Below are 12,133 nucleotides of genomic sequence, written 5' to 3'. Positions count from 1 at the left end.
CAATTAGGAATACCTCCTCTGATATCTGTGCTATCCCTAATGAGCCCAGGCAGTGCTAACAATTTAGGAAGATGTGGACCATGCAATATAATGGTGCCAACAGTCTTAAAACAGAGAAAATTAACTGGGTATGAGTGTTGGGGGCCTAATCTAGCTCGTGAAGTTGCCTAGTCTGCCTCAAAATGCCCGAAGCGCTGCTCTTCTTTTTCCGTGGGCCTCCTCCATTGGCCTCCCCTCTCCTCCCTGAGCAGTGCCAGAAAAGAATGAGTCATCACTGGAATAGCCAGACAACCCACACTCAACTCTCTCTCCCTGAGTGAACGGAGAGATCAGAGAGGGGAGGGGAGAGTGCTGCTGGGATGAAATGTGTTGATGGCTGCACGCCCAATGCACTGCAGCTGAACATGGCTCATGTTCTCTGACTGAGACGCTGGAAATCTTGAACTACTTTGAGACCAGCCTGCATCCATGAATATGAAATGAAAGATGCTCCCTGCCTGCAAGACTCCAGTATCTTTTCATTATGACACATACAACAACGGTGGCTACGACTCTACCGCAGTTGACAACAATTACAGGTCTACGTGTAAAAACATTACTCCTCGTTTGAGTAGTACTTAGAACAAGAGTTCTGTTGATATCTATGTGTAGTGTTTGACCCGTCTGAACATCAAGCATCAGCATCCAGTAGTGGAATCAAGAGATGCTCATAAAGGACTAAGTCAAGACCTAATGTACTGTATATGAGTCACCATAGGTGGTAATGCACCTTAACATTAATTTTCAACAATAGTGAAATTCGAATAGTGAGTCACCATGTCTTGATAGTTGTTCAGACAAAAGCCTTTCTCAGAGGACTAGTGGATAAGACTTGTGTTCAAATACTATTTCAAATCATTTCTGGGCTTTCCTGGCTTAATGGACCAATAGAATAGTCCCAAAATATTAAACCCCACCCATCTGGCACATCCAGGCAGCCAAAGCAAACGCAGATTTTTATTTATTTATTTGAAATAGAATTTGAATTCAGGTCTCTATTGGATAGTGGATAGTGGCTGTCTGGTCCAGCCTAAAGCACTGGAATGTGAGGTATCCTAAGGGCCAGAGAGTTTATCACACAGTTGAAGATCTCCCCAGGATTCCCAACTGTTTCCCTTCAAACATTAATGCAACAATCAGTCATCACTCAAATATGTCCAGTCTGTGTTTGAGGAGTATGTGAAGATTTCTCTGACCCATGAAAACTAAACCTTGGGTTTAATTCCTGGGTGTGGTACATGTTGGTCACAGATGGGAATTGAATGTCCACAGTATAAATGATACATTGTAAAGTATAGATTTAGCCCTTTCATTTGAATGGGTGAAAAACTCCCTCTGATTTTCATCCCCTTGTAGCACATAATTGATCACTTTAATGTAATTGATTAGCTAAAGAGTTCCAGGCTAAACTCCACATTCTCTCCTACTATAAGTTAACATGGAGAATTCCCTCATTCTATTCTTCTTGCTGTCGGACGTTTTGCTGAAACGTTTCTTTTTCTTTTCCAAAGTTGCCTCCAACCTCTATCTCTGTGTCAGGCTTGCCAGAACTGCCTGTAGTCAGATTCCAGATGTTCTGTGTTCTGATTGGCTAGCATTCTCGTCTCGCTGGCCCCTATCACGGTGTCTCATATTTCCCACAGATCCAGAAGCAGGCGCTGAGGATTATGGGATGGATGAATACCTCCAAGTCAGTGGTGTTTGTACACCTGCCAGCTGGGACACGAGAAAGAAGCTAGAGAAAATCTTATAAGACATGACTTTCATCAGTTTTAGATGATGTAGCTTGGATGCCAAGACATTGGACTCGTTGATATGCATCTACTAAAACAACCTGGTTAATTGAGTAGGAACATTTCTTCTGCAGCCTCAAACTTTCATTAGTAAAAGGAAAGGAAACAAGGCATCAACCTATGATCTTTTTTAAAGCACATTCTGCTTGACAATGGATACAATAGTGTGTTTAGAAACACCCATATGTTTTCATACACACATAAGACATACTCACAAAGGATGCCTGCAGGGGGCCTATTTAAGACTGCCAGTAGAGCTGATTCTTAGTTCCTGAACCTGACTGTGTTGTTAGAGTGAATATTTAGCCTGGGGTATCCCCTGTATACTCCTTCCTCTAAGCACTGGGGCTGACACTCATTGACACACCCTAAGGAGGCATGCCTAATGAACCCATGAACCATTCTCCGCTGCTCAGCTGCTCCTCTCTCAGACATATAGGAAGGGAGGGGCTGGGTGGGGTTATCTTGTTACCTTCCACAGGTAACAAAAACACAGTTTAACTGGTGTGTTTAAGACAGGCTACACTCTTAGAAAAAATAGTTCCAAAAAGTTCCATATGAGAACCCTTTTTGATTCCAGGTAGAACCCTTTTTGGTTCCAGGCGGAACTCTTTTGTGTTCCATGTAGAACCCTCTGGGGAAAGATTTCATCATGGAACCCTATAGGGTTCTACCTGGAACCAAAAAGGGTTCTCATATGGAACCTTTTGGAACTATTTTTTCTAATAGTGTAGCCTGTCTTAAACACACCAGTTAAACTGTGTTTTTGTTTCCTGTGGAAGGTAACAAGATAACCCCACCCAGCCCCTCCCTTCCTCTCTGTCTGAGAGAGGAGCAGCTGGAATCAAAAGGTTTCTATCTGGAACCAAAAAGGGTTCTTCAAAGGGTGCTCCTATGGGGACAGCCGAAGAACCCTTTTAGGTTCTAGATAAGAGTGTATAGCAGTGACTTTGTGAGATCATGTTGGTTTAAGATTGATTTCACATTGGGGGGAAATAGAATTTCACATTGGGGGGAAATGTGTGATGCATAGAACACAATGTTCAAAAGAAATGGATGAAAGAAAGCATGAAGTTATTTTGATTGTGTGATTGATTTCTTCATTTGAGCCCACATTGTTTGCCATTTCGAGAACTTGAGACTATAAGGTTCTATCTGCATATCTGTCAAAATGTAGTTATTGGCGTAGCCTTGTTCTGTTCAATGTTCTCTACCCATAGAGTACTCTAAATATCCCCAATTGATGTTGTTAAGTTCAAAAGAATACAAGATAACAATTGCTGGCACCATTCAAACCAATGAGGGTTCGGAATTTTAACGCCAATTATCCAAGAATCCTCTTTTTGCAGATATAACCTTATTAGTCTTAAGCTCTTGATTTTATATGTGTAGATGCACGTAGGCAAAGTCAGGGTCACAAACAGCAGACAGGTGCAGCGCAGGGCCCTAACCAGGGTCTGAGTTTTTGTGAGATTTTTAGAAAGTTGAATCTCGACTGCATTTCTATACAAAAAAAAACCTCTAAAATGCTATTTGGAGAAACGCAAAAACGACCCCAGTCATTATCACAATGGCCTCTGTAGCTTTATTTACCTCAGTTGATCGACGAACACACATCCTATTAGCTATACCATTAGCTGATATACATTAACTTACGTTAACTCAGAACTGGGATTAAACACTATAATTTAATACCTACAGTACAGAAGGATCTGTTAGCAAAAAAGATATATTATATTAACAACAAGTAAACAAATGAGTTCGCTTGACAGATTTTTTTGTTGATGTTGCAGGTTTACAGTTAATTTCCTACAATTCTACACATTTTGCCATGGGGTTTGGATACATTTTTGCAGTTTAATGCTAAATTCCTACATTTCTACACATTTTTCCATGGGGTTTAATGTTTTGGCGGTGTCGAAGGTGTAACTGAGCTGGAGCTGTCAAATCGGTGAGAAGTTTCTCTTGATCATTGTCACAAAGCCACACCCGCCCCACTCACATTAGAGAATCAGAACAAGAAAGTGTAGGCTGTGTAGAATTAACACCCAAATAGAATATTTAACTAAATACTGAGGATTTCTATCAGCCTAATCGAGGTGTAGATTACATCTCACATTCCAATGTTCGAACTTGTAAACAAGGCTGCATGTGATTTCTCTTAATGCGTCTCAGTGCAGCCAATGGCAATTTCCGCTTTAGATATAATGCCGGGAGCTGGTTGTGGATTTGACAGCTCTAACGCAGTTCCACCTCAGACACCATCAAAACATCCCCTATGCAGATGTCAGCTAAAGCGGATCTGATTGAATCGGACCATAATTTACCATAAAAAAAATAATCATATTGATATGGGCTAATTAAGTGGCTGTAACAAGAGGAAAACTGCTGTTACAAAACTAAGTTTCAAAATTGTACCATGTTTATTCTACTATTCTAATTCTCAACAGTAAGTTGAGACCCTGACTGAGTTCCTAAAAACATTTTGTTATTATTACCGAGGTCCGGACCTCATATGTAGTTATGGTCCTGAAAAGAAGTTCGCAATAGGGGGAGAAGGATGAGAGAGACACAGGGCAGAGAGAGAGTCAGTGATTAAAGAGGAGGAGCACACACCCATAATGATGGACTTATTTCACTGCCTTGAGAGGGAGAGAGAGAGAGAGAGAACTGGAGCAATAGAGAGAGAGAGAAAGAGAGAGAGCAAGAGGGAGAGAGAGAGAGAGAGAGAGAGAGAGAGAGAGAGCAGGAGAGAGAGAGAGAGAACTGGAGCAATAGAGAGAGAGAGAGCAGGAGAGAGAGAGAGATAGAGAGAGAGAGAGAGAGAGAACTGGAGCAATAGAGAGAGAGAGAGAGCAGGAGAGAGAGAGAGAGAGAGAGAGAGAGAGAGAGAGAGAGAGAGAGAGAGACAGAGAGAGAGAGAGAGAGAGCAAAAGGGAGAGAAAGAGAGAGAGCAAGAGGGAGAGAGAGAGAGAGAGAGAGCAGGAGAGAGAGAGAGAGAGAGAGAGAGAGAGAGACAGAAAGACAGAGAGAGAGAGAGAGAGAGAGAGAGAAAGAGAGAGAGAGAGAGAGAGTAAACAACAACCAGGGCAGCTGAGGTTTATAAATGCCAGGCTATGCTCCAAGACATATATTATCTTTCTCTGCTCTGGACATTGTAGTGATAAACTTTCAATATGATATATTGAAGACAAGAATCTGCAAGGAAGCGTCTACTGTGAAACTGTGTATTGAAGCAATATTCATTCAAATTTCTTCTGTCAGCACCTTTTTGGCAGTACTTCTGGCAGCACCTTTTTGGCAGTACTTGGATGCACTGTAGAATGCATGACATTTCAACAAGATGCAACTTTAGGTACTTAAGTCTATATTAACAGTTATACTGTACCATTTTGTAAAAATGATTTGTTGCCTTTGCCCAAGATAGACCAAAAGTCATTAATAGATTATCAGCTGTACAATATTCCCCTGCATTCATTTGATATCCGTTCAGTAAGGTAGGTCCTCTGATAACGTACCTACTGTACTGTAGGAGGTTGCTGGCACATGCACCATCAAACAGTTTGTCAAAGAATTCAACGCATTAGACCAACAGGCCTGAGCGCATATCAGAATGCTGGGGCCACTGGAATTCTGTTCCCAGCTCTACCTACATAGACCAGGAAGGAAGGAACCAGGGTTAAAAACTAAACTAAAAAAACGCCACACATTTTAAAGAGCACTCATTTACTTTATACGCTTCAAATTATACAACTCTAAGTCCATAAGTGGCCTCTTCTACCTCCCCAATTCTCTCTCTCTCTCCTCTCTCTCCCTCCCCCTCTCTTTCTCCCTCTCCCTCTCTCTGCTGCTTGTGGCTACCACATCTGCAGGCTGTTCCAGTGGAACATATTTCTCTAAAATGCTTCAGAGCGCTGTTTCTAAGTGGGTGGGGGGGTTGGGGTTATTGAGGAGTTATTACCGTAGGATGAGGTGGGGGTAGGGCCTGTGAGTATAAAAATGAGTCAACATACATAAACATGGGTGAGAGCAGACTGGGAACACTTGATTGTCCCGTTGGAGGCTCAGAACACAGTTGTTTTTCCTCCCCAATGTTAAAAGGGCTCTCGGATCCCTGCAGCTGTCAGATTTTTTGCTCATTGCTTTGCTTGCTTTTCTGTAAGCTCACAGTCAAAGAAAATCGTTCACTTTGATTGGGCAAAATATCACCCAGGGTATCCAATGGTGATCCATCAACAAAATGCTAACTATCCCTATCCCTGTCTGTGAGAGTTGAATTTTAGTGAGAGAACGTGTGTGTCGTGAAAGAAAATCAAAGTTGGGAACCACCCTTGGTTCTGCCTAACACATAGTTATCTTCCTCTGTGTCCACATGACTCATGGTCTGGTCAGCAAAGGCATAATAAACGTGACAGAAATATCCCCACACAATGTCACTGGAGTCCAGAGCAACAGGCAAATTGGTGGATAGCTCTGTCTGTGGTTTCAGAGAGAAAACCTGCAACGCATAATGGGATTGTCCAATAAGAGATGCATTTATAAAAGTCTAGCGGTCATGAACAAATACAAAAAGGGCGTCCCAGTTCAAGTTCAAAGACTGTCAATGATTTTACAAGGGTTCAAAGCCTTACTATTGTCTTGCTGTACATCCACAGACATGAAGTTCACATACTCTTTGGATATAAGGGTAGTTGGGGCAAGTTTGCTTGGATTGTGCCCGCACTAGATAGAATGTTACAATTTTATCAATCCAAATTCTGACAGGTTGTGAGAATGTCTAAGTCAAAATGTCACGTTCGTCGTATTGATGAGACCAAGGAGCAGCGTGATATGAATACATTCTTCTTTATTAAACGAAGAACTCTAAACAAACTAACAAAATAACGCCACGAACGTGAAGCTATAACACGAGTGCTGACATGCAATTACACATAGACAATAACAAACAAAACCAAAATGGAAATGGCTACCTAAATAGGATCCCCAAAAAGAGACAACGATAAACAGCTGCCTCTGATTGGGAACCAATTCAGGCCACCATAGACCTACATTTCCTAGACATACCAAAACCCAATAGATGTACAAAAACCCTAGACAAGACAAAATCACACATACCACCCTCGTCGCACCCTGACCTAACCAAAATAATAAAGAAAACAAAGATAACTAAGGTCAGGGCGTGACACAAAAACATAAATTAGCATGTCAGTCTCACTTATAGCCTCAGCCAGGTTGCTCAAGATTCACTTCGAAATTGGACGTCCATCCATGTCTCGAGGACTTTGGGAGATGCCTTCAAAACCGGCCACTAGGGGAAACATTGAGTGCTATTACCATCAAGTACGCTTTGGTTTTGCTAGGGCTTTGTGGATGGGGGGGGGGGGGTTGGTGGAGCCAGGGTTTGAACCAGAGCCAACTCCCCGTACTCACTGTGGGGAGCGTGTGAACGGTCAGGCACCATGTTTTGCGGTGATACGCACTGTCTACAGTGCGCATCCACAGCCCGGTGCATTCTGTGCCAGCTCCCCGCACTTGCCGTGTGAAGGTGGTCCTTTGTCCAGGACGCGTTGTGCCAGCTCTACACTCTAGACCTCTAGTGCGCCTCCACGGCCCAGCATATCCTGCACCGGCCATACGTATTGTGCCTCCAGTGCGCCTTCACAGCCCAGTGCGTCCTGTGCTACCTCCCCGCACTTGCTGTGCGAGGGTGGTCATTTGTCCAGGACGTGTTGTGCCAGCTCTATGCTCCAGACCTCCAGTGCGCCTCCACGGTCCAGTATACCCTGTGCCAGCTCCATGTACCCGGCCTCCAGTGCGTGTCTCCAGCCTGGTACGTCCTGTGCCAGCTCCACGCACAAAGCCTTCAGTGATGATCCATGGCACGTAGCCTTCAGTGATGATCCATGGCCCGAAGCCTCCAGTGATGATCCATGGCCCGGAGCCTCCAGTGATGATCCATGGCCCGGAGCCTCTAATGATGATCCATGGCCCGGAGCCTCTAGTGATGATCCATGGCCCGGAGCCTACAGTGATGATCCATGGCATGGAGCTTCCAGTGATGATCCATGGCCTGGAGCCTCCAGTGATAATCCACGGCCCGGAGCCTCTAATGATGTTCCATGGCCCGGAGCCTCCAATGATGATCCACGGCCCGGAGCCTCCAGCGAGGGTTCCCAGTCCGGAGCCTCCAGCGACGGTCCCCAGTCCGTAGCCTCCAGCAATGGTTCTCAGTCCGGATCTATCTGCGACGATCTACGGTCCGGAGTCCCCGGCGACAATCTACGATCCGGAGTCCCCGGCGACAATCTACGGTCCGGAGTCCCCGGCGACGATCCACGGTTCGATCCCTCCGGCGATGATTCACGGTCCGGAGCTTCCAGCGACGATCCCCGCACCAGAGGCACCACGAAGTTGGCGGAGCCACGAGCGGTGGAATGAATGAGTGACTCAACCATTTGGAATGAGTGACAGAAGCGGTGCAACCCAGGGGGCAGCTGCAACAAGAGCAGCAACCCAGGGGGCAGCTGCAACAAGAGCAGCAACCCAGGGGGCAGCTGCAACAAGAGCAGCAACCCAGGGGGCAGCTGCAACAAGGGCAGCAACCCAGGGGGCAGCTGCAACAAGGGCAGCAACCCAGGGGACAGCTGCAACAAGAGCATCAACCCAGCGTGTCTAAAACAATTCAAATGTTGACATTTGCAGCAACTTCAAAATGTGACTTTTGGATAAACATGTAAAAAACGTCTGGATCTGAAGTCAAATTGGTTAAACCGTGAGATCTTGTTGGCTTACCATTTAAGTTGCGGTTTAAGTTCATGTCAATGATACAGTTTAAGTTCACAGAACAGTTGATGTAAAACGTTGCTGCTTGAAACAAATTGCTCCTTTTACCTTCATATAGGCTATACAAAAAAAAAGCTCAAACAATTCTACCAGTTGTTGTCTCCCATTAATTACTACACACATGATATAGCCAGCTGGCAGAGAGGAAATCACTTTTGGATATGGAATATAGTTAATTATTGGAGGAATACTGGCAATTCTGAGAATATTAGGAGTCTGTTCATGAATCAATTTATAATGGATGGTCAAATGAATGTAGGTTACAGTAGGATGTACTTACTGTACATAGGCCTCGGTATGGAATAGGTGTGTGTCTGCAGTACCATGAAAGGGTTAAGTCAAGCCAAGGCAGTGTGAGAGAAGTCGAACGCGGACATTTTTTCCATATTACGGCACACATGAGGAACAGATTTAAGTGAGTCCAGCTGTCTGGAGCGTCTCTCTGAATGCGTCTCAAATGGCACCCTATTCACTATGTAGTGCATTACTTTTGACCAGGACCCATAGCACTACATAGGGTGCCATTTGGATCACGGACTCTCTCACTGGCAATAGGGGGCAAGAAACACATGGACTGAAAGGCAGTCTGAACTGGGCTGGAAGACACAGGAGAGAGAAGAGACAATGCGCTCTATCCGTAACCAGCTTTTATGAAAAATAATCTAGAGCTGAAAAGATAAGCCCAATAGACATAGAAGAGTAGAGTGAAGTAGATGGTTGTAAATGAGTGACTAATACTGTATTGAACTCCATAAACTTGCTAAATTACATCCATTTGTGATCCAATATTATGTGGGCGGTAGTGATAGCTGGTGAGGTTGTTAAGGGGGTTAGGATGAGTCATAAGGGCCTGTTCTCATTGGTTGTGTCACAGCAACTGTGCTGTCTTTTATAAAAGGTAGAAGGGAGGTTGCCATCAGGCTCCGCCTTCTTCGTCTGTACGCAAAACATCATGAGAGGGAAAGATGGCATCATTAATATTAACGTTGATGGGAATCTGAGAACCTGCTCTTTGCCTCCTCATATTCATTCTCTTTGATAACTCCTCCCCCTTTAAGTGGTTGCCTTGGTTTCTCCGCTCTCTTTTCATGTGTCTGGAATGTGTGTCTGTTCATTTGAACAGTTGAAGTTGAAGAGTTGAAGTGTTTTCCCCTCTATTTTTTACAATATGGAAAATGTTGTTGCCGTCTCAGCGACACATACCACAATAATATCCTTTCCTCAACTTCAACTATAACTGCAGTGCTGCTGACCCTTTAGGGAAAGACTCAGCCTTTAGAGAAAGGGGGGTACCTAGTCAGTTGTCCAACTGAGTGTATTTTCTGCACAGGCACCTCTGATTCAGAGGGGTTGGGTTAAATGCAGAAGACACATTTCAGTTGCCATAATTGACATCCACGTCTTCACCACTCTGGGAACAGTTGGTTAAATGCCTTGCTCAGGGGCAGGACACCAAATGTTTACCATGTCAGCTCAGGGAATCGGTCTAGCAACCTTCCTGTTACTGGCCCAACGCTCTAACCACTAGGCTACCTGCTGTCCCATATTTACTTCAGACAATGTTGGAATATGGTGAAAATGTACCTTCATGAAAAAAATTGAAAGCAGAGAGGTGTCTCAGGATCATCCCCTTTCAAAGCCTAATATTTTCTCACTCCCCAACACACACTCACACACACGCAAGCATGCACACGCAAACACACCAGATCTGCTCCCCACCCCCACAGAGGGTCTCTTCTCTGCACCCAGATGTAAACAGCTGGAGAGGGTGGGTCACCATCAGGAGTTATGGAGGGGAGGTCAGAGATGAGAAAAAACAACAACAAGAAACCCCTGCATCAGCTCATGTTCCAACACCCTTCTGTAACTTCCTGTTCACAACTGAAGGGTTCGTGGAGACTGTGGAGACCCTAAAATAAACTCCCTCATCTTGTGCTTTCTTCCTGCCTCTCTCTCTCTATTTCCCCCTCTTTCTTTTTCTCTCTCTCTTTCTCTTGGTTGAACAACCAATCCCATCTAGAGTAAATTCTTCCTTTTCACTCAGATGTAATTTAATCAATTGTCCCACAATCTAACAGCATGGCAAACTTTGCATGCATAATTAATGGCCTCAGAGAAGAAACTCTATTGTCTGTTGCGATCTGATTTCATTGGAATGGACCGGAGCACATCACCCTTCACTCCTATTCTACCAAAGGAAACATTATAGAAAAGTCAAGTATAATTTGTGGCTTAGACTGGAAAGACCACAGTTGAGAGAATTCTACTTATTTTCCACCAGCTCCATCTGAAAGTGCTGAGAGTGATATTCAACATCACCACAAATTCACCAATTTATCCAATTAAAGGAATTCAGACATAGATTTGTTTGAACACAATCTATTTTATATGTATATTTTCTAACTATTATTAATGTTAAGAATCCCAGGTTTCCTGTTGCAGTCTGTGTGTATCCCTCCCCGAGGGGTGAGGATCCAGCCTCCTGCTGTAGCCACCTACATCCCAGAAAGAAAATGACTCCTCCAGGCCTCTCTCTCTGTGTGAGTAGTTTTACAGACGGAGATGGGGGAAAGAAAATGGCCTCTCAAGAATGAGACATATGAACGGGAAAGACCCCTGGTAGTACCACTCACTCTGGAACAGGCACAGGTGTTTTGGGAAACCCAGGTCTGTAGTGATTGTATGACGAATTGTTGTTATATTACTATGACATATGGAGTGTAGTTGGGTTAAGTTAACCATCTAATTGTATTGCATCTGACCCTCCATTTCAGGGTTATGGGCTGAAACTAGAAGCTCCAACATCTTCTGCCAGTTTAAAATCAAACCCTCACCTGCTAGCTATATAAAACCTGTGAGGGCACTTGTTGAGGACACTCTGGTTTTAAACATCTCTGAGCTTGTGATAAACTTATCACTTAGACAGATCCAGTGCAGACGTGTAGTACCATGGAACCCCAAAAGGTTCTACCTGTAACCAAAAAGGGTTCACCTATGGGGACAGTCGAAGAACCCTTTTGGAACCCTTTTTCTAATAGTGTATTGTTGTTAGCATTGCTACTGTTGTTAGCAAGTTGTTGTTAGCTTTTCTTTTAGCTACTGTACCTGTTTGATATTTTTATGAGAAATGCCTTGCACAGGTATGTTGGTGTCAAGATAGTGATAACCAAATGATTGGTAAACATACAGGGGCAGTTTCCTGGACAGAGATTAATCCTAGTCCTCGACTAAAAACCACATTCAATGGAGATTCCAGGAGTAATCTCTGTCCAGGAAACTGACCCACAGGGTACATAGCTAAAGCTCCTACCTAAACCGAGTATGGAAAAAATATATTTGACTCAGATCAAATCTGTCCACATGTAATCCCAAACGTTGTCCTCCTCAGTCATTAGCTTTCATACACTGCGAAGTCACTGGATCACTTTGTAATTGTGACCCCATTTCTTTGATACAAG

This window comes from Oncorhynchus kisutch, linkage group LG14 (assembly GCF_002021735.2).
Source record: "Oncorhynchus kisutch isolate 150728-3 linkage group LG14, Okis_V2, whole genome shotgun sequence".
NCBI classification, from domain to species: domain Eukaryota; kingdom Metazoa; phylum Chordata; class Actinopteri; order Salmoniformes; family Salmonidae; genus Oncorhynchus; species Oncorhynchus kisutch.
Note: the sequence above shows the minus strand (reverse complement) of the source record.